This window comes from Canis lupus, chromosome 34 (genome assembly GCF_011100685.1).
Source record: "Canis lupus familiaris isolate Mischka breed German Shepherd chromosome 34, alternate assembly UU_Cfam_GSD_1.0, whole genome shotgun sequence".
In the NCBI taxonomy this organism is placed as follows: Eukaryota; Metazoa; Chordata; class Mammalia; order Carnivora; family Canidae; genus Canis; species Canis lupus.
The window spans coordinates 27,475,544-27,490,679 of record NC_049255.1 but is presented as its reverse complement, the minus strand read 5'-3'; the positions used below and the strand labels follow the sequence as shown (position 1 = coordinate 27,490,679).

At 40.6% G+C, this 15,136-nt stretch overlaps 1 long non-coding RNA gene across 1 annotated transcript; it reads right to left on the bottom strand.

Annotated features, from left to right (window-relative positions):
• Nucleotides 1-2,084: 2,084 nt before the first annotated feature.
• On the bottom strand, nt 2,085-11,793 carry LOC111093890. Its single transcript, XR_005383562.1, has 5 exons — nt 11,402-11,793; nt 10,388-11,065; nt 8,280-8,377; nt 7,857-7,999; nt 2,085-2,700 (listed from the first exon to the last, which is right to left on the bottom strand). It is a non-coding gene; the product is annotated as an uncharacterized LOC111093890 (long non-coding RNA).
• Between the last annotated feature and the right edge of the window lie 3,343 nt (nt 11,794-15,136).

The window sequence follows — 15,136 nt, the reverse complement described above, 5'->3', positions numbered from 1 at the left end:
GACAGGGAAAAAGAAAATCCATTGTGTACATCTCATCTTAGAGACACCTGAAAAATGTCCTTGGTGGAGAATTAGGCAGCATACTATCCAATGGGAAAATTCTGGATGAGGCCTATAAGGGCTCCAGTACTGGGCCTGGCACTTACTAGCTTTGTAACTTTGGATGAGTCATAACCGCTCCAAGCCTTGACTTCCTCATGTATAAAAGGGAAATAATACGACCTGACCTATAGGTCTTTAAGGATAGCTGTGAAAATCAAAGGAGACAAATCACATGTAATTCCTGTGAAAACTGTCAAGTGCAATACAAGTAAAACTTTTAACTCTCTTTTGGCATAGTCCTTCCAAAATGAAGATAATTAATAAATCATATTTTCCTAGATTCCTGTTGACATGTTAGATAAGTAAAATTTACATTGACTAAAAATATGACCAAAAATTCTTTGTCACTTCCTCAAAAAGAGATGCGGCCTATTTTACCACCTTGTGGAAACTGACCTGTGACTGCTTTGACCAAGAGAGCATGTTGGAAGGGACTCTCCCAGTTTCAGGTCCAGCCTTTAAATGGACTGGCAGCTTCCACTTCGTCCCTCTGGAATCCAGCTGAGTAGCCCACCTGGAGCAGAACAAGGGCCCCGGCCAACAGCCGCACTAAGTTGTCAGTCATGGGAGACAGTTACCCAGGCAGTAGGTCCTCCAGTCCCAGTCAAGCAACCCCAGCTGGGTAACATCATGTGGAGCGAGACTAATTGCTCCCCCCTCCCCCCACCGGTGGCAAAACTGTATGCAAATGAATGATTGTTATTGTTTTAAGTGACTGGGTTTTTTGTTTTTTTTTTAAGTGACTGGGTTTTAAGTTTTGAGAACATGTTACATAGCAATAAATATCTTAAGATTAACCCAATAATTTTACTTCTAGAAATTTATCCTCAGGCACTAATCAGGAACGCAGACAAAGGCTTACGTTCCTGAACATTTCTTGCAGAGTAGTTTCAGAGACCTTTAATGTCTAAATTAGTAAAATGATTATGTACCTCATAGTATATCTGTTATGAAAGTCATTTAAATGTTAGCAATATAGGAGAGTAATTATGATACACTTTTAGGCGGAAAAAGTCATATAAAGAACTATGCATATAAAAAGGAATAAATTAATAATGGGGTTTTTTCGGGGCAAAAGAATTATGAGTGATTTTATTCTATCTTCACATTTTTGTGATAATTGCATCATCGAAAAAATAAATTTAAAAAATAAGAAAACTATCAACTTGCAAAATCTATCCATAGATAAAATAAATTTTAAAAAATAAAGTTCCAGGATCTCTGGGTGGCTCAGTGGTTTAGCGCCTGCCTTCAGCCCAGGGCGTGATCCTGGAGTCCCGGGATTGAGTCTTGCATTGAGTCCCACATCAAGTCCCACACCGAGTCCCCCATTGGGTTCCCTGCACGGAGACTGCCTCTCTCTCTGGGTCTCTCTTGAATGAATAAATAAATACAATCTTTATTAAAATAAATAAAGTTCCATTTATTACAGTTTCAAAGTTTTTCATGACCATTTTATTAAGGTATTTGGCAATACTGATGTTGAATCATCTGCTATTTCTCATAATTGACAAGCCAATAGGCAGTTACATTGTAATTTTATAAAAGTCAGCAGGAAATAGTCCTATTGGCAAAGAGACTATTAGCTGTGGGGTCCTATTAGCTTTGATAATCCATAAACTAGATGTAAAAAATCTTGAATAGTTAAGCAGCTCTAATGATGTGACACGAAAGTAAAATAATGAAGGAAAAGCTTCCCAAAAAATCAGACTAACATCACGAAAAGTCTGTTACCAGCCAGGAGCTTTTTCATGGCCGCGTCACTTGATCCTATCAACAGCCTTGTGTGGTCAGGTACTAGTCCCATTTTACAGAAGAGGATCCTGGGGCTTGGCCAAAGTTCTCGCAGCTGCAACTGCGCAGTTTGCAGTTGGGAGTCAGTCCCAGAGCGTATGTCCTTCCCATAGCACCACACCACTCCACAAAGGTCAGGGTTCAACAATTTTATGAGATGAAACAAAAATCTACCAAGCATGCAAGGCTGTTTGAAAAAGACTTTCTTTTATTCTAACACAATGAATGAAATATTTATTTGGACTTTTTAAGCCTCTTTAGTGGGATCACTTTCTTCTTGCAGAACTTGAAGCAATCCTAAAACAGTCAAAGGCAATTTTGTGAGAAGCCAAGACTTTTCTTGAGCAATTGAAAGGGGTTTAGGGGGAGGAAGACCAGCTTACAAAGCAGAAGTCCTTACAACACAGCTCCTGTCCTCCTTGTCCTCTCTCCTGTGGAATCTCTTCAAAGCCCTATCTTTAGCATGGCTGAGGCTTTTAGTAAGCTGGAACCTGGCCATGCTTGTTGGTTTTATTCGCTATTCATATTTATTTTATTTAGTTTCCAATAGGCCATATTCATTTTGGGATCCAAGATGTGAGGAATCACTACCACAGAGCCCCACAGGGCATTTGACACGATAAAATGGAGACAAATGTCAACCAAGCCCAGTGCTTTTAGTTTTTTTTGTTTTTTTGTTTTTTTAAGGAGAGAACAAGGGAGCATAGGGTTAGCAGGGAAGGGTAAGGGAGACAGAGAGAGAATCTTAGGCAGGCTGGAGCTTGACACGGGGCTTCCTCTCACGATCCTGAGATTAGACCTCACCTGAAATCAAGAGTTGGATGCTTAATTGACTGAGCCACCCAGGCATCCCTGGTTTTCTGTTTTTTAAGGAAGAGTAACTAATAGTAACAACAGCTAAGATTTCTGTGGTATTTATATACATCAGCTCTATACCATGTACTTTATGTGTGAACATTATCCTATTTAATCCTGACAACTCTAAGATGTACACACTAATTTTGATCTTTGTTTTACAGATGAAGATGCACCGGACAGGTGGTGGTCAAGGTATGAATGGTCTGATCTCAGTCCCTGCTTCTAACTGCCGCATAGACTGCATCAGTCAGGGCTGGGGTTTCAGAGAGAACCCTGCTTCCTTTTTCTTCCATCAACTCCAGAAGGAACCCTGAGTATGAGCAATGGGAGAAAGACCATGGCTGGGAGATGGAGAAATGAGAATCCCAGTTGTGCAAGTCCAGGCTGGATGGTGCTTTTCCCATAGCCAGGGCTGCTTGCTTTCCAGTAGCAAAGTGCTAAGTACCTTGAGCCTTCTTCTAAAATGTATTTCTATGGGACACCCGGGTGGCTCAGTGGTTGAGCGTCTGCCTTCGGCTCAGGGCGTGGTCCTGGCTCCAGGGATCAAGTCCTGCATCAGGCTCCCTGCGAGGAGCCTGCTTCTCCCTCTTCCTGTGTCTCTGCCTCTGTGTGTGTGTGTGTGTGTGTGTGTGTGTGTGTATGTGTGTGGCTCTCAGGAATAAATAAAATCTAAATAAAAGAAAAATAAAATGTATTTCTATTCATTCACCTTTCCCCTCTATCTAGGAGATAAGGGAGTCCATAATGATAGACAAAATATAACATGAAGCAAGAAAAATGAGTGGACCTCTAAATATTCAATGGCCAATATAAAATCATGACCAGTAATTGTCACAGATCACAGTGTTCATTAGATTAAAAATAACCAGCAACTCAAGGCCAGCACAACTATTGCCAATATTAAGCTCAGAAAAATATCTTCTCCTGAAAGCAAAGTGGCACAGTGCAATGTGATGAGCAGCGTCCTCACATCTGCAAAGGATTGTATATTACGCAGCAGAACAGTGTGGTTGAGCACACAGATTCTAGAAGCAGACTACTTGGGTTCTACCACTTTCCAGCTGGGTAACATTGGGCAAGTTTTCTGTCTGTGCCTCAGTTTCTTCATTTAGAAATGTAGACTGGGAAAAACATGGAGGATTAAATGAGATCACGGACTCAAAGCCTTTAAAGCAGTGCCCAGCAGGTAACGTGCCTGTGTGCGCTAATGCTACCATCAGCCTGGTTTGAAACACAGCAGATACTTCCCACCTCCGCACCCCTGTACCCACTGCTTCCTCTGCCTGGCACACTTTTCCCACCATCACACGTGTGGCTCACTCCAATCCTTCTTCAAGCTTTTGCCTTCATATCACTTTCTCAGTGAGTTTCCAAACAACCATATTTAAAATAAACTGAGCTGCTTTCCCTACTTGTCTCCGCAAACTAGCAGCCTAGATCTGCTCTAATTCATTTTTCTCCTTCTCATGCTCAAATAACCAATCACATTATTTCCTTTCTATTTTGTCTATTTTCCTCCCCTAAATGAAGGCAGGTTTCTGTTCAATGCACTGCTCTATTCCCAAGACCTAGAATAGAGCATGACATGTAAACTCCCAATAAACATGTGTTGAACGAATCAATGAACAAATTTAAAACTGTATAGTCAATTATAAGGGTCCCTTTGAAACACCCTACAAGGGTAAATCAGCCAAAAAGTGAACCTGTAAGCTGTCTGGACTTTTCAATGATCTGGTAATAATTTGAGAAAGACTTCAAAAGTCTTATGAAATTTTTTGGTAACAACGGTAATAGCACTGAGATTTTAGGTGACATGTCCTATTTTATATGCTTAGATGAGTTCAGAATTAGCGATTAAGAGTCACTTTCAGCAGGGGCACAGCTAGATGCAATAGTCAAACTGCAGAGTAAAAATTAAGCATTATTACTGGAATCACATCATCACTCTTCGGTCCTTAATGGAGCCAGTCAAAATAAATCATAGATTTTGTTATCCAGTTCTCTCCTGACAGCAAAGCAAGGACAGGAAAGCCAGTTATTAATGAGAGCATCTTATTTTATGCATCAAAGGATTTCAAAATTCTATGCTTCCTAACACAAAAGCAAGTGTCAAATGTGCAGAACTTGGGGAGAGACACCAGGACACGTAATGCTCTTGCTTAGGACTAACAGTTACGTGCCTACACAGGCCTCCGTGGTGAGCAACCATCTTTGCAATCAGTAAAAGGCAATCTAGCAGAACGGAAAACATGCCACAAAGAAAATAACAGAAGTGAACAGATCAACGAGCTGAGTCAAGGTCCAGGTGGAGCTGGGAAACTCTCCTAGTCCCAAAGGCAGACTGACCCCTCGTCATCCACTTGCGGTGATCCACCAAACTCAAAGCAGTTGCCATTTCTGTATGCCACTTTTTAGCCAAACGAAAAGGTTTGGGGAGGTTTTGGCTTTCCCATGGCTAAAGTATGAGAGTTAAGAGTATCTCCATGATAAACGAGATTTCCTTTTAAAGTATTCAGAAAAAGAAAGTTGAACTAAGGCTGCATTCTGAGCATTCTGAGGTTGTCCTTATCTTCATTCATGTAATTATGGCCTGAGCACAGACCACACCAAGGTTCCTGACATGAGAGAGAACTGTGTGACTTGATGGCTGTGAACAAGCCTATGCTTCAAAGCCTATAAAGCCATCGCATGCCCGTAGCTCACACCAGCCCAACCTGTTCCCACTTGGGCCTCAACTAGATCTAGTGTTCTGATCTTTAATTAAATTCAACCTCCTCTTACTCTATTCTTTTTTTCCCCCCAAGTGTGATTCTTTTCTCACAGCTAAGCTGTAGGTTCCTTAAGGAACAGGACTACATTTTACAATTCTCTTGCACCCAAAAAACTGGGCACTACTGAATTAACATATAACATTGTGTAAGTTTAAGTTATACAACATGTTGATTTGATGCACCTATATACTGTGATTACTACAGTAGCATTAGTTAACACCTCCATCACTTTTATCTTTTTTTAAAAAAAATATTCAGTTTCATTGACTTTCTCTATTGTTTTTCTAGTCTCTATTTATTTCCCTCTGTTGTTATTTCCTCCCTTTTGCTAACTTTGGGCTTTGGTTTGTTCTTTTTGTAGTTGCTTGAGGTATAATATTAGATAAATATTTTTCCTTAATGTAGGTCTTTATTGTGATAAACTTCCCTCTTAGAAATGCTTTTACCACATCCCCTAGGTTTTGGTTTATTTCCATTTTTGTTTGTTTGATGATTTCTTTTTTATTTTGCTTCTGATTTCTTTCATCCATTGGTTGTCCACAGACATGTTAATTTCCACATATCTGTTAATTTTCCATATTTCCTCCTGTTGTTATTGATTTCTAGTTTCATACCACTGTAGTCAGGAAAGATACTTAAGATTTCAATATTCTTAAGTTTGCTAAGATTTGCTTAGTGACTTATCATATTATCTATCCTGGAGAATGTTTCATGTGCACTTGACAAGAATGTATATCGTGCTTCTGTTGGGTGAAACATTCTGTATATGTCTGTTGGATCCGTTTGGTTTAAAGTATAGTTCAAGTTCAGTTTCCTTACTGATTTTCTCTCTGTATCCATTGTTGGAGGTGGCAAACTGAAGTCCCCTACTATTATTATATCATTGTCTATTTCTCTCTTCAGATCTGTATTTGCTTAATATATTTAGGTGCTCCAATGATGAGGGCACACAGAATTGTGATATGTTGATGAACTGACTGACCCCTTTATAATTATATAATGGCCTTTTGTTTCTTGTTACCATTTTTGGCCTAAAGTCTATTTTGTCTGATGTAAGTACAGCTGTTCCTGTTCTTTTTTGGTTTCCACCTTCATTAAATAGCTTTTTCTATCTCTTCACTTTAAGCCTATGTGTGTCCTTAAAGCTGATGTCTCTTATAGGCAGCATATAGTTGGGTCTTGTCTTTTTATCCACTCAGCCTCTCTCTGTCTTTTGATTGATGAATTCAATTCATTTACATTTAGAGTAATTATTGGTAGGTAAGAACTTACTAATGCCATCTTGTTTATTGCTTTTTGGTTGTTTTATAGTTCCATTGTTCTTTTTTTCCTTTTTTTCTCCTACCTCTGTGCATTATTTTTCTATGGTAGTATGCTGATTCCCCTCTTTTTATCTTTTGTGAATCAACTATAGGTTTTTGCTTTGTGGTTACCATGAGGCTTACATAAAATATCTTGTAACTACAACAGTCCATTTTAAGCTGATAGCAACTTAACTTCAATTGCATACAAAAAGTCGACCCCTTTACCCCTCCCCTTTTGTTTTGATGTTATAATTTACCTTTTTTTTTAAATATTTTATTTATTTATTCATGAGAGACAGAGAGGCAGAGACCTAGGCAGAGGGAGAAGCAGGCTCTCTGTGGGGAGCCTGATGCAGAATGCCATCCCAGGACCCCGGGATCAGGACCTGAGCCAAAGGCAGAGACTCAACCACTGAGCCATTCAGGTGCCCCTATAATTTACCTTTTTATATTGTCTTCACTAACAAATTACAGTAGTCATAGTTATTTTTAGTTCCCTTGTCCTTTGATCTTACACTAAAGTGGTTAATACAACCACCATTCTACAGTATTAAGAGTAATCTGAATTTGACTATATACTTAGCTTTACCAGTATGTTGTCTACCTACAACTTACTAATTAGCATCCTTTTGCTTCAGCTGGAAGAACTTTCAGCAGTTCTTGTAAGGCAGGTCTAGTGGTGATGAACTCCTTCAGCTTTTGTTTGTCTGTTAAAGTCTCTATAGCTTCTTCTTTTCTGAAGGGTAACTTTGCCAGATACAGTATTCTTGATGGTCAGGTTTTCTTCTTTCAGCACTTTGAATATATTATCCCACTCATTCCTGGCCTATAAGGTTTATGTTGAGAAATACACTCATGGTGGGGGACGAGACATGCAGAGCACTGGGGGTGCCTATGGACCAAATGACGGGATTCACTATCATCCACATCCCTTTAATGCCCTTCAAGAGTTCAATTTGCTGTCCTCTCAGCTTTTTCTTGTTTCCTCCCCCCCCCCCTCCCCCTGGTCATGGAGTTCATGACTCACCAGTCTGGATAGGGTGAGAGAGAAATGAGCCTCTTTGGCAGGGTCCCACACCGCTGGGGAAACCGGATGCTCACTCACAACACTCCTTTTCTTCCAAAGGAAAGATCACAGGCCAAGAAGATCTTGGCCTTAAGCTGTGTTGCCTTGGGTTAAGAGTGATACAGGTAAAGCCAAACCGTTTCTCTTACCCCTGCCAATGCATCCAAACGCATACATAGATTTTTTTTTAATTTTTTTTTTTGTTTCAGTGGCATATTAGAACTTTTCCACTGGAAACTTGGTTCTTTTGGTTCTTTTGTTTGTGGGTGATTGTCAAAGACAGTGTTTTCCAGGGGCTTCTGGACTGCAGCCAGAGGGACTAGAACCAGTTCACAGGCCACTGCAGAGTCCACAGCTGGGATCAACATCCATATGGCCTATTACCTGTGCATGGATGGGCAAGACTCTTCCCAGATCCTGTGGCATACTGTACTGGATCCCAAAGCTCCTAGAAAGGCACTCTGATGGAGGCTAAATTGTTACTGGGAAAGAGACACAAATAAGGGGCATCTTATTCAGTCATAAAGCTGACATCACTCCCCAAACAGAGCAGCCCCTCTCAGCAAGCTGAGCAAATTCAAGAACAGAAAACTTTAGACATCCCAGCTTTCTTTACCACAAAACCCTTGGATCCATCAACCACCTAACTCCTAACCTCTAGCTCTATTTCTTCAACTTTCAGCTTCCTCTCTGTCCAGCTTTGCTTCTAAACTTTGAACTTTGTCCTGTTTTCTATCCTATGCTTGCTCTTTGGATTTGAAATGGACTTGGTCTCTCTGATTTGATCCCCTCCTTATTCCCTGGCTCCATTCATCCTGCAGGATGTCAAGCCCAGGCTTCCAGGACCCAACATGTCATTTTCCACTGCTATTAAGCTCATCTAGAGTTCCCCTTGGGGACAGCTGGCAACAACAGACAATGGTTGGACATGCTACAATTATCATAAACACAGTCAGGTGGGGAAGGTACAATTCTGCTTGCTGCTTGCTACTCCTACCACCAGCATCAGCAGCACCTTTCCACATCCTGGATGAGTGAGAAGGAACAGTATGGCTGAGCTCACCACCATCAGGGGCAACAAGGCATGTCCCCTATGTGTCTTACTCATAATTGCTTTTTCAGCACATACCAGTGTCTAACATGTTAGTAGGTTCTTGATAAATTTGTGGAAATAATTAATCAGGAAAAGAGTGATACTGTCTTTGATCTCCATCACATTGTCCTTTAAAATAATTTAATAAACATGTACATTCCAATCAGGATGTGGGCCCTGCAAATATACATATAGATCAAATGAGTTACATGTAGTCCTTCCCCTTGGGAAGTTTACAGGCTCCCTTTAAGCACAAAGCCAGATACATTTTAGTTACTGTGTGAAGAATTTCACTAGAGGTGTATGATAAAGTACTATGGGCACACAGATGGCACTGTACGGTACAGTATGTATGTATATGTTTGTATAGTATTTTATTCTATTCAAATGGGAGCCTGCAGGGAAAAAAAAGTGACATTTGAGTTGGGCCTTGAAATATGAAGCAGTGTTTCAAAGAAACTTATAATGATGGGGATGAAAGTGACCACGTTAGGATAGCCCCAGCCTGACAGCAGAGTGAGGTTCGGGGATGCTAGCATCCCTCTGGCCGACAGAGCTAATTGCTGACAGCAGTCTCTATCACAGAGAGTCCAGGACACACTTGAGATGTTCTAGGAGAACTGTGGGGAGCACAAGGTTTATGACAACTGCAACTCCCCCCCAACCCCCCCAAGGCTGACTAATGATCCATGCAGCTCATTCTGGAAAATGACTCAGGACACTGATCAGTTCTAAGGCTCTCTCAGTGGTTTCTGAGATACTCTAAACAGGCCATGGGGATCTAAGTCAGATGAGGACAAGTCTGGTTCCTCAGAGAGGGCCTGGAACCAACTGAGCCTCCAGAACACGGCTAGCTCCATGTGTTCACTTCAGAAAAAGGATCTCCTGTAGTAATTCCTCAGCTCTTGAGACCACCAGAAAATAGCTTCCCTGGAGACCCAAGTTGGTCTGTACATATTGATGTAGACATAAACTAGGGGATACCCTCTTACCTGTAGCACTTATACAATAGATAGGATATAGGCTGCGACCCAGATACTGATGCCGATATGGGAAGAAAAAGTCCACGACCAGTAAGAATGTGATGGGGGTATATTAAAGCCAGAAGCTTCTCTCGTTTGACTAGTTAGAAAATAGCAAGTCCACCGAGCAAGAAGCTAGTTATACGTAATTAAAGAGGAAGTGAGACCCCAAGCAGCAATGAATACAGGTGACCTGGAGGCCCTAGGAAAGCACCCAGGCTATGAATCAGGATTATTTGTATCTCTCCTCAACCTTCATCAGGGCTCTAGAGGCAGCACAGTTACTTGCCGTTTGCCTATGGATAAATCATGTTTCTGTTAATAAGTATTGTCTACTTAAAAAGATAAAAATCTTTAAAAAGGTGGGAGGCGCCTACCTGACTCGGTCAGTGGGGTGTGCAACTCTCCATCTTGGGGCTGTGAGTGGAGCCCCACGTTGAGTGTAGAGGTTACTCAAAAAAATAAAATCTTTAAAATACATAAATAAATATTATCAATAGTATTATCATAACTGAGGAAAGATTCCACTTGCAAAGGAGAAACAAGCCTCATTTAAATTATCTTTATTATGAACTAGAATTAATGAGTAACAACAGCCTCTTTAAAAGTACCTAAGTTTCAGTTTTCAAGACAATTTCCCATTCATCATTGTATATGATGCTCATTAGCCCTGGTAAGGAGGTGGGGCGGGTAAGACACTAACAGGCTACCTGGACTTGCCACTGTTTCACAATCAAGAGTCAAGCCCAAGAATTCCCAATTCTGTGGTTTCTTAACCTTCGCTGTGTGGCCACCGAGAAAACCACTGTGATCCACTCATTTTATTTAGCCATTTCCTGATTTCATCTGTCAGGTGCTTTCCATGTGAGTTTCTTTGGTGACAAATCCCTAGGCTTAGCATTCCAAAGCACCTAACTTCCTAATATCTACTATATACTTTATGAAAATGTTTCGTGGTAGTGTTTGAAACAAATAATACTCATCTTTCTTCTGTGTGTTCCCTTTTGTATGTGGTAAGAAGAATGTAAAACAAACGATCTTCATCTCAGGCTTGTCTGAAATCACAATTTGGATAAGTGTACATTAAGGTTAGGTAAGACATGCTTGTTAGGGAGTTTTGAGGAATAATGCATCACAATTCAGACTTTTAAAAAATTCCATATATTGTCTTATTTTAAAATCTGAATTCAGGAATTAGGAAGGATGCCAGTGAAGTCTTTAACTGTTTACCATTGTATGGAAAGTGCCCAGTGCCCAACGCTGAGTAAGCAAGGCTCTCAGTGCATGCCCAATTGTCTCCAATGTTTTTTTGGCTGGTCCCACCCACTGCACCTGACTCACCAGCATGTTCAGCATCATCTCCAAGACAGGATATGTGCCCCCTTACCCACCTGGTGTTCCATTTGCAGCTCTGTCTTGTCCAAGTTCCAGCTCTGGTCTCTGTAATCAATTAGCATTATGCTGAAAAGAAGCATTGGCCCACATGTTGGAAGCGTAATAAATTTACACCAAAATCACAGAGGGAAAAACGGAAACCCCAGCAAAACAGCTTAATGAAACTTGGCACAGCAAGCATCAAATAAAAATGTCCTGCTCCTCTTTTTAAATCTGTTTTCCAGGGACCTTGCTGCTGCTATTATTTGGAGGGCAGCAATAGCAAGGCAAAGAAGAGCAGAGGAATGGAATAGGGAAGGAAAGAAAGAAGTTAGCTGGCCAAGGAGGTTCTAGTCTCGCTCCATTAGTCTTGCTCAAAACTACTAAGTCTCATCTGTCACTTAGTTTACTACATTAGTCTTTTAGGAATATTTAACAGTTGAACCCAAAGAAAACTCAAAAGGTTTGATATATTAATAGAATTTAAGAGACTGTGACACCTAAATAAAGAAACTTGGAGGTAGGAAGATCCTTGTAAGACCTCTTATACCATGACACTCTTTTTAGACTTAAAAACAAAGCTCAAACTTGATTAAAAGTTTTCAATAAAAGTTTTTGCAACACTCATGCTATTTATATATCTCTTTATTACATTTTTAAAAAGCAAACTCTGCCCTCAATGTGGTACTCGAACTCATGACCCCAGGATCAAGAGTGATATGCTCTACTGAGCCAGCCAGGCACCCCTTATAACACTCATCCTAAATGAAAATCACAAGACTCCACCTGTCATGTTCTGACTATACCACAGTCCAGTCGTCTTTGGGAATCCATGAGCTTTCCTCTGATGCCAGACAGCACAGATTCCAATGTCGGTTCTGCCGACATAGCTGAACAACTTGGGGTAAAGTACTGAGCCCTTTTTCACCACTTACTAGCAGTATAATCTCGAATAAGTGAGTGTGATTTAACCTTCTTTCACCTCAGTTTCCTCATCTGAATGAAGACAATATTACCCACCTCAAAGTTTTTGAAAGGTTTACATGAATTAATGTACATAAGGAACCTAGAATGATGTCTGACATGCAGTAAAAGCTGTTTGCCATTATAATTTCCTCTTAAGAAACAGACATCTTCTAGGCCTGTTATCTCAACTAGTGTTGGTTATGCAAATACCAACCATAAGCCCCAGGAAGTACAGAAAATGAGAAAACAAATACAAAGCCATGCTGAATCACACAAATTCCACATTCCATCTGCTAGCTTCAACCAGTGAGCTGCGGTTTCGCTTTCTCTCCTTTCCTTTGATCACCCTTTCGATCTAGAGATACAAGAAAGGTGATGAACTTAAAAGGCAAACAACAAGAAGTAGGAATCGGGAAATAAGCTGGTGGGCTTCAGACTGGACAGTCCACCCGTTAGCATGCAATGCCTCACCTGCCCCAGTGCTGCTCTGACGCAGTTCCATCTCTGTCCTGCCTACTTCCTGGCTACAGACACATGGAGGAATGGAGAGAAGTCTATGCTAGGATTGGCAAACTTTTAGAGCCATAAGATGTAGGAAAAAGGGCATGAATCAGCAAATCGGACCTCTTATCTGTGGCTTGTCACACACCTCTTTGAGTGTCCCAGGGTAAGTTACCTGAATTCTGTTCTATTTCATCTACAGAATCAGAACACCTATGCTATGTACCTCATAAAATGTGGAATTAAGTTGAAATAAGGCATGTAAAAGCATTTTGAGAAATACAAAGTACTATAAAAAGTTTCATTAGTGACAGGATTTGCATTAATATAGCTTTTTCCCTACTGTTAACAGATGTTATACACAAAAAAGGTTCTATTATCAAATTAACTTAGCAGATGATGGGTTAAGAAAATTTTCCAGATTTCTCTACTTAGGATAGTGACCCCCCAACCCTGTTAGATCCAATGTGCCTTTGTTGTAAACAAATTATCTCCATAGCATCTCCCTTCCTACCCTGAAACAAAATTCACAGACACAGCCTATATAAACAATTTCCAAAAGGACCACCACCAGCAAAATACTTATTGTAATACACAAATGCTTGGGAATAACTAAACCAAAAGACATAAGTAGTCAGACACTTATATGAAGAATCATGGTGAATATGACAGCTCAAACAAGGCTACAAAGTTCCGCTATATCAGTGACTTAAATACAACCAGTGGGGTTTGCTCAAGTGTGCTTTTCTGAAATAGTAAATAATTCTTGGCAAAGCTCCAAACAAAATACAATGTTCCCTTGATTTGCATGGTCACTGTACTAAGACAATCAGTGTCCATTATAAAATCACAACTACTTTGTATTCATGTGTAAAACAGAGTTGGGTCCTAAGCTTAATTATAAACAGATCTTTCAGCTATATGACCATAATGACAAGGGTAAGTCCTTGAGGACCAGAGATAACTCTTGCTTTATGTGGGACTCTCGGTGCACTATAAGCTAGCTAGTGTCCATAACCTCTAGGCCAATCAGTATGACAATAAAACACTCCCATAAGTTTATAATTTAGAAAACATTCCCTAGGGGACAGTACCACTCCACTGAGAATCACTGATATAAGGCTTTGTTCAAAGAGTCTTTAACATGACAATGTGACTTAGAAGAGGAAAACATTAGAACACTTTACAACAGAACACTCTTCTCTCCCAAGTAGCTTCTAAGAAGACTATCGTTTCACTAATCACACTTTGGGAAATACTGATATTATTATTTTTTAAAAATTTAATTTTAAAAAAGCATATTAAGTAACCCACCACAAGTGAACCGCAATAAGAAGGTTCTGGAGATATGTTTTCCTGGGAAGTCTGATGCTTGGCTATGATTTGGGAAACAAAGACAGAAGGAAACACAAAATTAAATGTCCTTATAACATGCACGCCATTGACAAATACTTGAGGCAGGCAGTGTAACCTTCCTCCAGGAAGCTTAGTATTATTGCCTTGCTGGAAGGAAAAAACATTGGTTTGACTATAACAAGGCCTCCGGTATCCTAAGAGTCTTCTTTAGCATATGAAGAACATTTTGACACTTCCCTTATCTTTACTCCTCCCCCCAGCCCCAAAGTATATAATCAGTTGCCCCTCACAATTCCAGAGCAGTAGGGAGCAGCAGGCAGCAGCAGCAGTTCTTTCTGCCCACAGGTCCTGTCTCTGTGGCTTTAATACAACTACCATTTTGCTGAAGCAGGTCTCAAGAATTTTTTTGGCCATTGGCTCCGGACCCCAAAGAACCTCATATATATTCAAAAAATGCATCAGCTGGACCTCTCCATGTGTGTTACCAACTGGGGTCCTCGGGCTCTCCGAGCAATTGAACTTGGGGCCAAGCAGGAATTTCAGGGAAGACTTTTACTGAGGTTTATGCTCAAGCATGATGAAGAGGGTTCTTCAGTTGACTCCCTAAACAAAGGCTGGGGAAAGTTTTTAATGAGGCTACGGCAGGAAAAGGAGTGCAGGCTATCCATGCAGGGGCAAGGAGAGATCCAAAAGTTGGATGCACAGGTGCAGTGGACAGCACAGGCTTCCTCATGCATCTCATGTCTCATTAGCATGTTAAATCTCCACTCCTGGGCATGATTTTTAGTATTATAATGAGGGAAAAAGTTGGTGAAAGATCAGCACTGGGGTCCAACTTGGCATAGACTGGCTTGGTCTGCACCAGTCATCCTAATCAAGTCTCCTACTGCTTCCACATTCCTACAAGTTCTGCTACTAAAAGGGGAGTA